The sequence below is a fragment of the Chiloscyllium punctatum genome, chromosome 49 (genome assembly GCF_047496795.1).
Source record: "Chiloscyllium punctatum isolate Juve2018m chromosome 49, sChiPun1.3, whole genome shotgun sequence".
Lineage (NCBI taxonomy): Eukaryota > Metazoa > Chordata > Chondrichthyes > Orectolobiformes > Hemiscylliidae > Chiloscyllium > Chiloscyllium punctatum.
The window spans coordinates 60401652-60409072 of NC_092787.1; the positions used below are offsets into that span (position 1 = coordinate 60401652).

General features: G+C 41.4%; 1 protein-coding gene across 1 annotated transcript in view; it reads right to left on the reverse strand.

Annotated features, from left to right (window-relative positions):
- Nucleotides 1–7421, reverse strand: part of LOC140469240 (multiple epidermal growth factor-like domains protein 9) — a 329117-nt gene that overhangs the window by 144961 nt on the left and 176735 nt on the right. The window lies entirely within an intron of this gene.

Consider the following 7421-nt stretch of genomic DNA (forward strand, 5'->3'; position numbering starts at 1 on the left):
GTTCACTTGACATTTCTTGTTTATTTTAGAAATCTACTTTATTGAACCTTTGCCTCTCATTCAGTTTTTTTTATTCATAGTCTGCTAAGAAATGTATATTTACATTAGACGTTGTTTCATGTTATAATTTTAAATCATAGAATCATAGAATCCCAACAGTGTGAAAGCAGGCCATTCAGCCCATCAAGTCCACACTAACCCTGTGAAAAGCATGCCACTCAGACCCAATCCCTTACCCTATTCCTGTAACCCTACATTTCCCATGGTTAATCCACCGAACCTACACATCTTTGGACTATGGGAAGACACCAGAGCACCCAGACGAAACCCACACAGACAGAGAGAAGGTGCAAATTCCACACAGACAGTTGCCCAAGGATGGAATCAAACCCGGGTTTCTAGCACTGTGATGGAGTAGTGCTAACCACTGAGCCACCATGCCACCCAAATGGATAGCTCTGGTCGAAGAATGGGCTGCATTACATTTACACTTGGTCTCAGTCAGGCGGTTACATAACACAGCCATCAGCCACGGTGACAGAAAGTACCCCTTGTCTCCCATTAACCAACCTTGTAAAGCATCAGGCCTTGAAACAAAGGGGAACCATAAGAGTTCTCCAGGATTTAAGCATCATGGTAGCTCCCAGGGTACCTGGCACAGATATCCATCACAGATACTTCTCATCACAGATGACTTCAATATTGATGGAATAGAACCTTCATTGTTAATTAAGTCAGCTGTGTTTTATATAGCCTGCTGAATGCAATGTGGATACAGTCTGTCATTCTCTGCATCAGGGGACAAAGCCTACTGTCCAGGCTGCAGCACCAATTTTATCATGGGCAATCAAGATGAATGATATAATCTGGCACAAATTGTATCAGTAACAGCCTTGATACATTGGTGGGTCCAATAAAACTTACAATTCACAAGTGGATGGAAGACAGTGAAGGTGATGACTGGCACAGTGAGTTGCAACTCTGTCTGGTAATCAAAGGCCCCCTCTGAACCTCCTTGGGCCTGTTTTCTTTGCACTTCCTGTTGAACCCATCAGTACTGAGCTTCCACATATTCCCACATACCTCTCTAAATGACTACTTCCTCTCCCAACCTTACGCCTTCAGCCCTGATCCCATAGCTTTCTCATGCCAATCGTCAAGTTACAGGGTATTCCCCCCCCCCCCCAACAAAGGCCAGGGTATTTGTGACCATTGATAACCCTCTCCCACTGTAATCCCTCTCCTCCAGTGTGCTGTCATCTCCCCCCAATTTTATGTTGAGTTTTCATCCTTCACAATCATTACCTCTTCTGCATTCCTGCTGCTGTCTCCTGTCTCAACAATTGACTCTCCAACAATCTGCTTCCCACAACAGTACCCTTTATTAAATATTTTGACTTTCATTGATCTGGTGCCCAGGACTGGCCATGGCCCACTTTCCTGAATGATTTGGATGCAGAGCCTCAAGTGATGAGTGACTAGAAACCTGGACTAAGAACATCTGATGACCTTGGCTTACTGTGCAAATCCCTCGGGTGATGTCTGTCTCCCTTGTCCTCTCCCTGAGGACTAGTCTCCTTAGAATTTGAGATGTTGAAGCAAGTTTGCCTTAGGCACTACTAGCACGTACAGCAGGTGTGACATGAAAGTAACAAAATGTTGTAAAGCAAAAGTCCAACCCTTGACAGATCACTGCTGACGACCATGATAAGCTTCTAAGCATTATGTTTGAACCAAAAGGCAAAGACAAAATAAGAGTGCTATGAGCACTTAAACTCTGGCTGAGTGAACAGAGTTCCAAAAGGCAAGGCACAGCTGGGATGCTGTGAGGCACAAAGTAAGAGAGCACTAAGACAGCAAGGATGGAACAACCGAATACATTCTGGTTGAACCTATGAGTTAGGTGCCTGTCCTTGTATCCTGGCAACAACATTCCAATAAATTGTGCTGGTTTATTGTAAGTAGGTCAATGATATGCAATGAGGGTGTAGTGAGACTGGTACCTGTCCAAGTTGCATGGACAGGGGTAGGTGTGGTGCAGGCAGCCAATACCTATGGAGCATATCCTGAGATGTTGGTCAGATAGAATTAATGAGATGAGGAATTAGTCTATTAACAAGGCATTTAACACTTAATTATGAGTTTCAATTTGTATCTTGCTGGCACTTAGTGAAAATCTCATCATACTGCTTGCAAATCATAAAAATGGAGCGAGATGATCTTGACATTGAAAAAGGCCTTGACACACACACTGTCAAATTCTGCCACACATCTCACCATAACCCACATCACTCAAACCCCAATAAGATTCTGCCCTCCAAATGTTTTTAAGGCAGAGGTAGATAGATTCTTGAAAAACAAGGCATCTGGAAGGTTATCAGGATAAGGTGACAACGTTGAGTAATCCAATCAAATGAGTCTTATTGAGTGGTGGAATAGACATGAAGGGCTGAGTGGCCGTTGCCAGCTCCTAGTTCATACTTTGGCATAATTACCATGATCAGCATTTTACACAGTCAGTAGTTTGGATTTGGTATTTGTTTTGCTGGTAAAAATCAAAGATTTAAGTTGACCTGGAACATACAGAGAAAGAGTTGGAGAAAGTCATTTAGACCTTCAAGCCTGCCCTGTCATTCAAAAAGATCATGGCTGATCTGGTTTTGTCCTCAACTACACTTTCTTGTCTGCTCTTTAATACACTTGATTCCTTTGTTTATCATAAATCTATCTAACGCAGCCTTGAATAAACTCAATATGACGGCTTTATCTTCACTTTCTTCTTTTCCATTCCTTCACTCACTGCCAACAAAAACTCATCATCATTGTGCCTCCTGATAAGTGAAATTTAGATTTTTATTTCAGTCTAATTTCATGCTACAGTGATACTCAAAAAAGTAGATAAAAGAAGTATGATTTAATAGGTTTAGCAAAATCATAACAAATAGGAAAGAAACAAAAAGACCACCAAAATTTAGAATTCTATTCAAATAACTTTAGGTCTACAAAATGTATCTTTCTGCCTCTGTGAATATCTAATTACAGCTCCACAGAAAGGCTGAAAAATTACAGTCAAAGATTATATAAAGTCAAAGATTTCATGAAAGCTCAACTTGGTCCCATTTATTAATAATAATTACAGTCATTTGTCATTATCATTTTATCATTACGAACAACACCAAGTTAGTAAAGTATTCAAAAACTGCACACAATTTTCTTAAAAGCTGCAATTTGTTGGTATTTTTACTATTTAAGAATTTAAACTTTGATGAGACAACAAAGATGGATAACCATGAGGAAAATGTGCATCAAATTGAATAGTTGGAAGATCTGATGCCACAATTTACATTATCTTCATTTCGACTTTCTCCAAAACCAATGTGGTATCTTTCCAGCCTTGCGAACAGTTATTTTCAGCAGTGAATTCGTTTGTTGGTTGAATTGTCTGGAGGCAATAACTCACGGTACAGTGACAATACATTGGTATTAAGTGCTGTGTTAATTTCACAGAGTTTGAAACAGCACCATTCTCTGGAGTGTCATTAGTCCAGGACTGGAATAAAATCCTGAAGGTTATATCCATGCCATGTAATAATGTTGCCTTGTTATTTGTTCCTGCAGTTTGTAGTTAACACCATTATAAAAAACACCCACATAGAACAATATTAATCTACTCTGATCTGTTCCAATGTACTTTTAAAATGTGTAATTTGTATAAACTTTATCAAAGTCACCAACAATATATACCAGCAATCACGCCTTACAACACCAAGGTAACTAAGAAGTGTTTAAATGGAAGGGCTGAAAGAATTCTCCATTTTGTTAAATTAGATGTCAGCTTCATTGTGACAATGCTTGGAGTAGTTTAAAAAGTGTTTGCATCTATGAGATTGTTTAGAATTATAAGACCATAAGACCATAAGACATAGGAGTGGAAGTAAGGCCATTCGGCCCATCGGGTCCACTCCGCCATTCAATCATGGCTGATGTGCACTTCAACTCCACTTACCCGCATTCTCCCTGTAGCCCTTAATTCCCCGAGACAACAAGAATCTATCAATCTCTGCCTTGAAGACATCTAGTGTCCCGGCCTCCACTGCACTCTGCGGCAATGAATTCCACAGGCCCACCACTCTCTGGCTGAAGAAATGTCTCCGCATTTCTGTTCTGAATTTACCCCCTCTAATTCTAAGGCTGTGTCTACGGGTCTCCTCACCTAACGGAAACAATTTCCTAGCATCCACCCTTTCCAAGCCATGTATTATCTTGTACGCCTCTATTAAGTCTCCCCTTAATCTTCTAAACTCCAATGAATACAATCCCAGGATCCTCAGCTGTTCCTCATATGTTAGACCTACCATTCCAGGGATCATCCGTGTGAATCTCCGCTGGACACGTTCCAGTGCCAGTATGTCCCTCCTGAGGTGTGGGGACCAAACCTGGACACAGTACTCCAAATGGGGCCTAACCAGAGCTTTATAAAGTCTCAGTAGCACAATGGTGCTTTTATATTCCAACTCTCTTGAGATAAGTGACAACATTGCATTCGCTTTCTTAATCACAGACTCAACCTGCATGTTGACCTTTACAGAATCCTCGACTAGCACTCCCAGATCCCTTTGTACTTTGGCTTTATGAATTTTCTCACCATTTAGAAAGTAGTCTGTGCTTTTATTCTTTTTTCCAAAGTGCAAGACCTCGCATTTGTTCATGTTGAATTCCATCAGCCATTTCCTGGACCACTCTCTCAAACTGTCTAGATCCTTCTGCAGCCTCCCCACTTCCTCAGTACTACCTGCCTGTCCACCTAACTTTGTATCATCTGCAAACTTTGCTAGAATTTCCCCAGACCCTTCATCCAGATCATTAATATATAATGCGAACAGCTGTGGCCCCAACACTGAACTCTGCGGGACACCACTCGTCACCGGCTGCCATTCTGAAAAAGAACCGTTTATCCCAACTCTCTGCCTTCTGTCAGACAGCCAATCCTCAATCAATCCCAGTAGCTCACCTCGAACACCATGGGCCCTCACCTTGCTCAGCAGCCTCCCGTGTGGCACCTTATCAAAGGCCTTTTGGAAGTCTAGATAGACCACATCCACTGGGTTTCCCCGGTCTAACCTACTTGTCACCTCTTCAAAGAATACCAACAGGTTTGTCAGGCATGACCTCCCCTTTCTAAATCCATGTTGACTTGTTCTAATCAGACTCTGCTCTTCTAAGAATTTAGAAACCTCATCCTTAATGATGGATTCTAGAATTTTACCAACAACCGAGGTTAGGCTAATTGTCCTATAATTTTCCATCTTTTGTCTTGATCCTTTCTTGAACAATGGGGTTACAACCGCGATCTTCCAATCATCCGGGACTTTCCGTGACTCCAGTGACTCTTGAAAGATCTCAACCAATGCCTCCGCTATTTCTTCAGCCACCTCTCTCAGAACTCGAGGATGTATCCCATCGGGGCCAGGAGATTTATCAATTTTAAGACTTTTTAGCTTTTCTAGCACTATCTCTTTTGTAATGACAACCATACTCAACTCAGCCTCCTGACTCCCTTTAATTGTTGGGATATTACTCATGTCTTCCACTGTGAAAACTGACGCAAAGTACTTGTTAAGTTCTCCTGCCATTTCCTTATCTCCCATCACTAGGCTTCTAGCATCAGTTTGAAGTGGCCCAATTTCTACTTTTGTCTGTCGTTTGTTTCTTATGTATTGAAAGAAACTTTTACTATCATTTCTAATATTACTGGCTAGCCTACCTTCATATTTGATCCTCTCCTTTCTTATTACTCTCTTTGTTATCCTCTGTTTGTTTTTGTAGCCTTCCCAATCTTCTGATTTCCCACTGCTCCTGGCCACTTTATAGGATCTCTCTTTTTCTTTAATACATTTCCTGACTTCCTTTGTCAGCCATGGCTGTCTAATCCCTCTCTGGATAATCTTTTTTTTCTTGGGGATGAACCACTTTACAGTGTCCTCAATTATACCCACAAACTCCTGCCATTTTTGCTCTACTGTCTTCCCTGCTAGCCTCTGCTTCCAGTCTATTTTTGTCAGTTCCTCTCTCATGCCCTCATAATTACCTTTATTTAACTGTAACACCATTACATCCGATTTTGCCTTCTCTCTTTCAAACTCCAGAATGAACTCTACCATATTATGATTGCTGCTTCCTAAGGGTTCCCTTACTTTAAGATCTTTTATAAAGTCTGGTTCATTGCAAAGCACTAGGTCCAGAATAGCCTGCTCCCTTGTGGGCTCCAGTACAAGCTGTTCCAAAAAGCCATCCTGTAAGGATTCCATGAATTCCCTTTCTTTGGATCCACTGGCAACATTATTTACCCAGTCCACCTGCATATTGAAGTCTCCCATGATCACTGTGACCTTGCCTTTCTGACATGCCTTCTCTATTTCCCGGTACATGTTGCGTCCCTGGTCCTGACCACTGTTAGGTGGTCTGTACACAACTCCAATTATGGTTTTTTTGCCTTTGTGGTTCCTCAATTCCACCCACACAGACTCCACATAATCTGACGCTATGTCATTCAGTGCCATAGATTTAATTTTGTTCTTAACTAACAAGGCAACCCCACCCCCTCTGCCGACCTCCCTGTCTTTTCGATAAGTTGAAATTCCTTGGAGGTTTAACTGCCAGTCCTGACCCCCCTGTAACCAAGTCTCTGTGATGCCTACCACATCATAATCATTCACTATGATCTGTGCCATTAGTTCATCTGCTTTGTTATGAATGCTACGAGCATTCAGGTAAAGCGCCTTAATGCTAACTTTCTTATCATTAGAGATATTGGAAGTCATATGATGTCCTAAGTTATCCTTGCTTTTTTCTGCATTCCCAGTCTGCCTCAATTTTAAATCCGCCTGGACACATGCTATTCTGCTGCTTGTCTTTCCATTTAACGCCATACTCCCTGTCGCTTTCACTTTCCCTTCCCCCCAACTCAGAAGTTTAAAGTCCTACTGACCACCCTATTTATCCTCTTTGCTAGAACATTGGTACCTGATCGGTTCAGGTGGAGACCGTCCCAACAGTACAGATCCCCCCTGTTCCAAAACTGATTATGTTGATAAATAAGCTAAACACTTATCAAAGGCATTGGCAATGTGCAGTTGACAACTTATTCGATCAAATGCCAACAATTCAATGTATCAAATGAAATGTTCTTTGGATCTATCAGCAGAACTATTCACAGAACTGGATTGCATAACCTAATGCATAGCCTTGCTGCACAGACTGTTTCAAATAATTGAAAACACAACACTAGTCTACTACAAGCCAATAAAAATACTTCAAAGCATCTACTCCTGTTTTTCACTGAGTTGCTCCAGGGTGCTATTCAGTTTAACTTTTCCTCTTACAACCATAAAGTTAATGAGTTAAGCAAGCCCACAGTAAAA